Raw genomic sequence first — 11,070 nt, 5'->3', positions numbered from 1 at the left:
AATTCCGTGTGGTTATAGAACAGATTTTCTATGATTTGACTCCTTTTAAATTAATTAGATTTGTTTTATAATACAACATATGGTCTGTCTTGGTAAATGTTTCATTGATACTTGAAAAGAAAGTATATTCTGCTGTTATTGGTTACAGTGTTCTGTAATTGTCAATTAAGTCAATTTGATTAATAGTGTTGTTCCAATCTTCTGGATACTTACAAGATCTTTGACTGTAACTGTGGATCTGTTTGTTTCTCCCATTGGTTCATCCTTTTTTATCTCATGTTTAGTGTAGCTCAGTTATTAAGGGCATAAATATTTAGGATTGTTATACCATCTTGGCAAATTGACTGGTTTATTATTATTAAACAGCCCTCTTTATCCCTGGTTATATTCTTTGTTCCAAAATCTACTTTTCCTGATATTAATACACCTACTCTAGCTTTATTTTGACTAGTATTAACACTGTATATCATTTTCCTCCTTTTAATTTTAACCCGTTTGTACCTTTATTTTTGAAGCGCATTCTTAGTGAACATATAGCTGGGGCTTTCTTTCTATCACGGTGACATTTCTGATTTTCATTTTGGGGTGTTTAAACTATTTCTCTTTAATGTGATTACATACGTGATTGGTTTTAAATTTACCAGCTGGCTAATTTTTTTTCTATTTGTTCCATCTGTTTTTTTGTGCTTTTCCCTACTCCTTATGCTCTCTTTTGGACCAATGGCATATTTTTATTATTCCATTTTATCTCTCTTTTGTATTTTTTTAAATGGTTGATTTAGGGTTCATAGAATATGTCTTTATCGCAGTCAGCCCTCAAGTAATAGTGTACCACTTTACATACATTAAAAGAAACTTACAACAATAGACTTCCCTTCCCTGCCTCATGGACTCTGGGTGACTGTTGTCATACATTTTATTTCTTCATATCTAATAAGCCCCACATACAGTGCTCTTATGTTTGCCTTAAACAATCAGCGTTCTTGCAGAAAGATTTAAATAATATGAAAAAAATGTATTTTATGTTTTCTCCGTATTATTACCATTTCCATGGCTTTTAATTCTATTGCACACATTTCCATCTGGATTATTTCCCATCCTTTATGATACCTTTTTTTAAAAATTGTTTATTTTATTTTATACTTTTTAAAAAATATTTTAAATGTTATTTTAATTCCAGTGTTGTTAATATGCAGTGTTACATTAGTTTCGTGTGTACAATACAGTGATTCAACAATTCTATACATCACTCAGTGGTCATCAAGATACGTGTGCTCTTAATCCCCTTCACACATTTCACCCACCCATCCCCACCTCCGCTCTGGTAACCATCAATTTGTTTTCTATAGTTAAGAGTCTGCTTTTTGGTTTGTCTCTCTTTTATTTCCCCCCTTTCTCTGTTTTGTTTCTTAAATTCCACATATAAGTGAAATCATAGCATATTTGTCTTACTCTGACTGACTTATTTCGCTTAAGATTATAATTTTTAGATCCACCTATGGTGTTGCAAATGGCAAGATTTTATTCTTTTTTATGGCTGAATAATATTCCAACAGACACTTGGGTCGTTTCTATAATTTGGCTATTGTAAATAATTCTGCAATAAACAGAGGGGTGTATATATCCTTTCAGATTAGTGTTTTCATAATCTTTGGGGAAATACCCAATAGAGTGATTACTGGATCATAGTATAGTCCCATTTTTAATTTTTTAAAAAGATTTTTATGTATTTATTTGAGAGAGAGAGAGAGGAATTGAGAGAGAGAGAGAGCACAAGCAGGGTGAGGGGCAAAGGGAGAGACAGACTCCCCACTGAGCAGGGAGCCTGATGCAGGGCTTGATCCTGGGATTCTGGGATCGTGACCTGAGCTGAAGGCAGACACTTAATAGACTGAGCCACCCAGGTGCCCCTATTTTTAATATTTTGAAGAATCTTCATACCGTCTTCCAGAGTGGCCACATTCACTTGCAGTCCCACCAACAGTATGAGAGTTTTCTTCTTCACATCCTCACCAGCTCTTGTTGTTTCATGTGTTTTTGGTTTTATCCATTCTGACAGATGTGAGGTTATTTTATTTTCTTCTTGATTCAATATCTCTGTAGGTTGTGAAATGATCACAGTAAGTCTAGTTAACATCTCTCACCACATGTAATTACAAATGGTTTTCTTATACTGACAATGTTTAAGACTTGACGATTTCTCATAGTGCAGTTCTACTGGTGATAAAATATTTCAATATTTTATATCTGAAAAAGTCTTTGTTTTGCCGTTGTTTTTGATATCTTCACTGGGTATAAATTCTAGGTTGACCTACTTTTTTTTTCTTTCCATTCTTTAAAGACATACACTGTCTTCTTGCTTGAATTGCTTTTGATGAGAAATCTATTATTCTTACTTTTTATTCTCTGTATATATCTTTTTTCTTTCATTACCATTAAGGTTTCTTTTTTTATCACTGGTTTTCCACAATTTAACTGCCATGGGCTTTGCTATAATTGTTTTCAAATTTCTTGTGCTTGGGGTTTGTTGGACTTCTATACCTCGGATCTTTGAGTCTATAGTTTTAAGCAAATCTAAGACAATTTCAGGCATTAACAATTCTTTAAATATTTTTTTCTATCACACTCTCTGCCCCTTTGGGGACTCCAGTTACGTGTTTATTCAGACACTTAAAATTTCCCCACAGCTCACTGGCTCTCTGTTCATTTTTCCTTCAGTCTTTCTTTTCTATGTGCTTGATTTTGGCTCATGGCTATTGCTATGACTTCAAGTTCACTATTTTTTTTCCTTCTACTGTGTTAAATCTGCCATCAAGGCCATCCATTGTATCTTTCGCCTCTTACCTTATGGTTTTCATCTCTAGAAGTTTGAATTGGGTCTCTCTCTCTCTCTCTCTTTTTTTTTTTATGTTCCACATCTGTACTTAACATGTTTAATCTTTCCAATAGCTGTTATGAACATGTGAAATTGTTACTCTCTTGTAATGTCCTGTACACTAATTCTATTATCTGTGTCATTTCTGGGAAATTTCCTAACTGATTTTTTTCCTCTTTATGGGTCATATTTTTCTGCTTCTTTGTATGCCTGGTAATTTTTTATTGGATGCCAGACACTGTGGACTTGTTGGGTATTTTTGTATTCCTAAAAATATTCTTGAGCTAAGTTATTTGGAAATAGTTTGACCATTCTGAGTCTTGCTTTTAAGCTTTATTAGGCAGGGGTACATAGCATTTAGTCTAGGGCTAATTTTGTTCCATGACTGATGCAAAACCTTTCTCAGTACTCTACCCAATGCCTTATGAATTATGAAGTTCAAGAACTGGCAAAACTAACCAATGGTAATAGTAGTCAGAATAGTGATTGACCGTAGGGGGGCTTGGGAACTTTCTGGACTGTTATGTACACAGATATATCAAATTGAACAATTAAGGTTTGTGACTATCATTGTGTACAAGTTTTACCTCAATAAAAAGTATATTTAGTATTAAATACACTCATATTCAATAGTTAAGAACATAAGGTGATTTGTAAAATTATCTTCTGAATATTTTTCAGTTACTTTAATTTTCAATAAATGTACAATCTTTTTAAAACATAGATAAAACTATTACTAAAAAAAAGAATGAAGGTATTTTCGGGGAACTCTCTGCCTTGTAGAATGGATGAAGGAGAGGAAACAAGTATTTACTGGACGTTTGCTATATATTAACCCTTTAAAAGTCACTTTATTACATTATTCCATTTCATCAACGTGATAGTTCTATGAAGAAGATATTGTCCCATTTGCAAAAGTAGAAATGATGGTTCAGGGAGATAGTTATTAGTTCAAGGTCCCTTGACTTGATCTTAGGTCTGCCTGCTTCTGGAGTCTACGTTTTGATTCTAAAAAGAGACTTAAGCTCCTGGTATGGTCTTTTGAAATTCAGAGAATAAAAAATGCTTGGCAGGATGAGAAAGTCCCAGGAATATATCACTGTCTGCAGGCTGAGGAATTGGCACCTGGACTTAGGGAGTTCACTCTTCTGGCAAAGTGAATTATTCATCAAGGCCGTCATGAATCAAGTACAGTTAATCTGAAACTCAAGGAAATCTGATCTAAAACAAGAGAAGTGGGTCTTTCACAGAAAATCCAACCAATCTAGGACCCTGCATGGTTAATGATGGGAGCTGGAGCGATGTGTTTCTTCCTAACAATTTGTCAACAGCTTATAAGTACAAAGGCTGCTTTGTCCCCAGATGGAGTAACCCCTCCAAGGTCAAAGGTCATGGCTGTCAGGTTACAGGAATGGGTGCATTCCCTGTATCTGCTGCCTCCTGCCCAGGCAAGCCTGACTCACAGGTTGGTCACCTGTCTGGAATGGACTGTGGGAGAGCACACTAGTGAGGTCACCCAGAGAGCAGTGGGCCGGAGCAGTTTCCTTGTCAACTTGTTCAGGTCACACCAGCTCACTCCACCTTTTGTCAAACGCTGTTTCTTTGTGTAGTGAGTCTCTTTCAATACCTACAACATACTTTGAACATGCTGGGCTTTAGAAAACCTCATTTTTTTTCTGTGTATTGGTCATTTTCTTAAAGTTTGGGGTATGGAAACTCTGATTCTCAAAAACCCCTCCCAGGTCCAATTGCAAGGGTCATGGGGAGCTCTGGGATTGACTTGAACCTGAAGCTCTATTTAGAATGGGGTGGGGGTAGGCTCTGATGGCTATGTGCAGGCTGGTCGGTGTCCTCTCAAAGCCAGCATATGACTGTTAGGAGACCATTGAAAGCCTAGTTTGAGCAACAGTTACGGAAGGGAGTCGGCAGAGAGGAAGAGTGCGGCTCTCACACTCCAATGGCTCCCGCATCCTTCATCTTGTATCCTTGTGTGCAAAATGGGAGCCGGGGAGAAGCACCAGAAGAACTGAGCCTCGCTCCCCACACCTCCCCCACACACTGCCTCTTTTATAACAGGGCTGGGCGGTGCCAAATCCTTTGCCGAAGGCCAGGCCCCAGGCTCTGTGGGGGCTTCCGAGCTTCTATGGCTCATTCCCGTCTGAGACCTTTGGCTGAGTTGCACCAAGGGGGGCTAATTACTGCCAGTTGTGGCTCTGTTGTGTGCTACCTTCTGACGTAAAAAAATGGTCTGCTGGGAACTGGGCTAAAAGTGACATACAACCATTGGGTGCACACAAGTTCAGAAGCCACCAGGAAGGCCTACCCAGAGCGGTTTTTAAACATACACACTCAAACCTTCTTTCCTCTTAGAGCCGACAACAGCCAATCCGTGATTGTTTTGAAAAACAGAGGCTTACCTTCTCAACCCTAAGGGAAGGACCCTCTCTGAGGGTCAGTAGTAGGATTTCAAGGAGAATGAGCTTCACCTTAAACCTCTGGATCTTCCCTAGTTTCCCAGCAGAAACAAGATGGGAATGGGAAAGCAAAACATGTCTTGAGTGCTTACTCTATGGGAAGTACTGTTCTGTGCGCTTAATATAAACTAATGGATCCTTGAAACCGATCTGTGAGGTAACGGCCCTTGTTGTCATTTTGTGGAAACTGGGGCTCAGAGAAATGATATGTATTCCCAAAATCATATAGCTTATTATGTGGTGGAGTCAGAATTTAAACTCAGATTTTAACTGATTGCAAATGCTGCGCTTTCTCCACCATACACAGAAAACTTCCTGGCCCACAGCAGTTATTCCTTCAGACTAGTCATCTGCAAACGTTTCTGACCTTACACTCCCATCAGGAAGTATCTCGCAACACCACCTCCAATACATGCGTATTGATGAATTAGACACACTAGTTAATATCTAACAGCATTGATTGATAATACAATACCCCAGGGTATTTACTCTCATTATTGACAACAGTTGTAAATCTACGTTTAATATAATGTCGATAATTTAGAAGTTTGGGGGGCCAAATCTAATTAAGTTGTTGTTGTTTTGACTTCAGTATGTGACTGACAAATAATTTGTTCCAGGAGTAGAAGTCATCTGGCTTTTTTTCTTGTCTCTGTGTGCTGGCATGGTTCCTCTGTTTACAACCCAGCTTCATTGCAGGAAACACTGGAAAGGCGCTGGTCCATTCTGTGAAGGGTATTTGGTTAAAATTAGATATTCTGGTTTATAAATCTACCCATTGTGTATATGTAAACCATAAAACACCGTAAGATGCTAAAAATGAAAAGAGAAATAAGAGTACTGGTGTACACACCCCTTTTCCATTGCATAATTCCCACTTTCCCCTAGGGTGCTTGGAATATATGCAAATGACCCAAGGAAGCCTAACCGTAGGCACCAGGGTCAACACGTATATTCAATATTAGTAAATAAAAACGCATTTCCTAGTTTTAGACTGAAAATAAACATGAGTAGAAGTTCTAAATGGTTTCTTCCACACCCCATGCCTTCCTCTGCAATTCCTGGAGCGTGCTAGGCTTTCCTGGGAGAACCCTGCCCTAGAGGAAGCTGACGCTCTATTCTCATGCAGACACAAAAGGCTGAGGGTTTGGAGAAGAAAAACAGCCAGTCAGGAACTAAGGAGTCAGCGCGTGGGGCTGGGACCAGAAGCTGCCCAGGTTGGAGGGCCACAGTAAGTGCTCGAACACAGGCAAGAGAAAGGCTCCGGGGCCATCCAGCAGACCCCCACCCGGGGAGAGATGGTCAGTCCAACAGCCTGGGTTTCTAGATTTCATCCTTTCTGATTCCAGGTCTTTGAGAGACCTCCCTCCTAAGTGCATGAATACCAGAGTAAATGAAAACACTCTGCGGCACAATGACCCCTTAAGGTTTGTTTTCCAAGATGGAAAATAAAGGCATTTCAGCCCTTCCGTGGATAAAAATAACTCGCCCGTTGATTTTGAAATCCCTTTCATTTGTCCCCCACAGACCAGCCCCATACAATGGCACTTTGTGTGAGAACTTTCGGCATGGGCCAGCCAGGCCCTGCTTCCTTCTGCCTGCCAACGGGAGGAGACGAGAGGCGGGCTCCGAGCCCGGCGGTGGGAGAGGACTTTGGGCAGGCCCAACGTTGCTGTTGGACGTCATTCAGAAGTCCCCACTCCGTGGGGGGAGTCCAAAGAGGAACGCAAACAGAGCAAGGAGTAGTGGAAAATGCTGAGTCCTGGAGCTGGCCGGAACAGCATTTGCCTTTCCATGCTCAGAGCCAGGAGGTCTGCCCACCTGCAGCTGTCATAGCAAGCGGGCCCACAGCGAGCAGGGAGGCCTGGGCACCCAGCGCCCTGGCCAAGGGCTGGGAGGACAGGGAACAGACGCTCCCGTCTCTTCAGACAGGCCCTCCAGGGCCTGTGCCCTCAATGCTGAAGTCTTCTCCTTGTCCGGGGAATCTGGGGGTGGGGTGGGGTGGAGAAAGGGTTTCAGAGGAGGGACAAAAAGACTTTCTTGAGCTGTAGTTTCAGATTTACTAAGAGCTCCCACTTACACGACACTATGTGTCAAACACCAACATATATTAATTGGCAATCACCATATCAGTAGCGTTGGTCCTCTTTTCTGGATGAAGACATTGAGGCATAGAGAGGTGAAATAATTTGCCCAAGTCACACAGCTAAAAAGCGGCGGGGCTAGGATTTATCACCGTCCAGTTTTACAGCAGAATCCGTATTCTTCAATGTTACTGACCTTCTCTTAAGCCTGTCACGTACATTTCCTCCCTAGGAATAGACGATATTAAGGACAGAGAAAGGAAACTCAGATGAAGAATAAAAGGAATGGGTGAGGAAAGGGTGAGGAGTGATCACCAAGGACTAGAATAACAGACTTTAAAAGAAAGAAAGAAAAAAAAAAAGGCAAGGGGCTGTCAGCCCAGGAGAAAACATGTGAGACCAAGGTATGGAGATGGCAGGAGATGCTGGGCTGGGAGTGGAAGCCGTGACAGCATGGGCCCAACAGACACCTGTTCTTTTGTATACCCCAAATAGGACTCTGGAAATAATACTCAGAGATCACTCAGCAGATGGGGCTCAGACAGCTCTCAGGGAAGCTGGAGAGCAGGCAGCTAGAGCAGAGAAATGAGCACCTTCTCTCTCTTCCAATTACAGCCTGGGGTGGAGGCAGGTGTTCAGGGCTCCAGGGAGAGATTAGCACCCTGATGAGGAGAGACAGCCTGTGTCAGTCACCCAGGGAGGCCTGTCACATCCATTTGTAAGCTGAAGAGTTCTTGTTCCTGGAGGAAGGAAGGGTAGGAAGGAAAAAAGGGAGGGAGGGAGGAAAGGAAAGAGGGAAGGGAGAGATAGGTTATTTGGAGGGGCAAGCCCTTGACCTTCATCAGATACATAGGGCTGGCCTTGGAGTCAAAAGACGTACAATCTAATTTTGCCTCTGTCACCAGTTAGCAAGGTAATCTCAGATCAGTCACCTAAACCCTCTTACCCTAAACCCTTTAGATCTACAATGAGGGGATTGGACTTTATCTTTAAGGTTCTTTTCAGATCTAAAATCCATAGAATGGTGATCTTGGGACCAAGGACAAGTCATCTTTGCATACCCCCCAAGTCCTGGTCCTAGCACAACAGCCCACCGCCCATCTACGCCAATCAATCACTGAGTCCTAGCCATTCTGTCTCCCAAGTACCTCTCTGATCTGCTCACTGCTGATTCTCTTGGAGGTTTCTCTTCCGGACAAACGAAGCCATCTTCCACCTGGTCCCCCTGCCTCCATTCTTGGGCCCTCTGATGCATTCTCTGCTTTACAGACACAACGATTTTTCTAAGCACAGATTGGATCATGTGACTTAGCCTGCGGGACAGTCCTCAAACCTCTGCCTTACCCTTCGCATGGGACATGAGGCTCGTCATCTTCTCTCCAACCCCCCCTCCTCACCACTCACTACTCCATTTCACCCTGTGCTCTGGTTCCACAAAAGGACTTGCAGTTTCTCTAGCAGTCCACGAACTTTCTCACCTCTGGGCCTCAACCTGAATCTCCTACCCTTTCTGCTTGGCTGACTGCTACTGACCTTTAGGGCATAAATTCTTCCAGGCTGGGCACTCCTCCCAGATGTCAAATCATACTGTAATTGCGCTGGATAGTATTCCCCCTTTACTTGCCTATAGTCTTCATTTACTAAAAGCAGAGTCAAGGTAAAAGTTGTGTCTATCTTTTCCTTATGGTTTCCTGATACTGAGTCCAGTGCCAACCACAGAGCAGGTGTTCGATCAATGTTTACTACCTGAATAAATTTGTTGAGTAGTATCATCACATCCTATAGTCTCAGAGACTGCAATTTCGTATCTCCTGCATGTTCAGTTTCTGAAAACCAGGTATAAAACCTTCCACCACCCCAGGGTCTCCCCTTCTCAACCTGAACGTGAGCACTTAGCAGATTGCTGGACTCCATCAGAACAAATAGAAAGAATTATCATGATCAATTCTGAATCAGCTAGGGTCAACTTTAAACTAGGATGTGTTGCCTGGAAATTGGATGAGATCCAATACAGTAGAGGAAGAAGGAGAGGGCTGGGAGGACACAGGAAGAATCAGATCTACTTTCTAGGAGAAAGTCTATTTCTGTCACTAATCAGGTGACTTTGGGCAAGTCTTCTGGCCTCTCTGAACCTTGAGTTCACGCATGCCTCATCGAAGAGGCTGGACTAGATAATCCTTTAGGTCCCTTTTAACTTGAAAATGTAAAATTTTGAATTCTGGTGTTTGGCTCTTTCATTCATCAGCTTCTAGGTCATTCTCGCGTTTTACAAGGAGACCATGTAAAGTATCATGGAAGCGGAAGGAACTGCTGTGAATAATAATTCCAGGACAATGGGTTGACCCTGGGACTGTCCCAGGTACACCAGTCTTTGTGGTCACTCTTGTTTTAATTCAGTCTTTGTTGGCTGGGTTTCAGGTTTGTGGTTGTTATTTGTGGTGGCCAAGAAGATAATTTGGAATTTGTGGGATTTCTGTTCTGGGATTTCAAGCAGGCTGCACACATGGGTGCCTGGAACAGCTTACATGCCCAACCATCATGCAGGTGGCCCACCCGGTGCCCCTACCTGCTCCCGAGCAAGAAGCCAGAGCCCAGATGAGTACATTCCCTACCCCAGTGGTCTAAAGCCGGTTAGTGAAGAAAATTCTTTAAATCCCCTTGGGTTCAAGTATACAGCTCTGTGCTATCATCATGAAAACTTGACCGTAGGGAAAACAGATACCTGAATGAAATGTCTGTTTACCCTCCAAACACCTGTCATTGTCTTTACCATCATTCTTACCTTTCCCCTGATATGTATAAACATCTCAGACAAAAGGTGCCTTGGCTGCACTATGATTGTAAACTTTCTTATTCCCATGGAAACCAGAACAAATGGGACAACATCAGTCTGCCCGAGAAGTAGATAAGCAGAGAAGATTCCCCAATTCTGTCATTCTCAAGGTTCTGAATTTGTGTTCCCCTGAGATCTGTGTGAAAAAGACCAGTTCGTATGACCATTACACCATTCTCAAAGCCCTTCCGAAGTTCCCAATCCCATCTCTCCTTCTCACATTTGGCATATTCTTGCCTCAAAAAGGCAGTCCCAGATCAAAGCTCATAGTCATCATCAAACTTTCCGCCTTGTGAAGACTGTTGGCACCTCTTCGAGTCACTGACTGTTTCCAGGCACATCTGGGGGACAGCCCTCAAAACGGGAGAGGAGTCACAGCTGAAATTTTGGGACTTGCCTGTGGAAAGATGAAAAATAGTCTGCTACTGCCCAGGGTCAGTGTGGAATGGGCAGGGAGAAGAAGGTAGTGGCTTTCTCTTGACCCCCTCTAATTCCCACAAGTGGCTGCCAGAAACTTCCTTGCTCCTCCCTGTAGTACCCCACGGAGTGAGCAGAGCTGACCCGACATCAAAGCTCTGTGAAAATGCCGTGGGTGAGAGAGCACTGGAGCCTGAGTGGCAGGGAGGAGAGATTAGGGACAGGACTGTGAACTCACAAGGGCTTTGGGGATCGCACAGCATGTCACGAGACCTGGTGGTCTTTGTTGATTCTCTCGCGTTGCCATGGGCAGTTGAGCGTCACTATCATGACTTTGGACGTCAGCACATTGAGATAGACCAGGCAATTGAATGAACCTGGCTTTCT

The sequence above is a fragment of the Ursus maritimus genome, unplaced genomic scaffold, assembly GCF_017311325.1.
Source record: "Ursus maritimus isolate PB19 unplaced genomic scaffold, ASM1731132v1 scaffold_16, whole genome shotgun sequence".
Classification (NCBI taxonomy): Eukaryota; Metazoa; Chordata; class Mammalia; order Carnivora; family Ursidae; genus Ursus; species Ursus maritimus.
Note: the sequence above shows the minus strand (reverse complement) of the source record.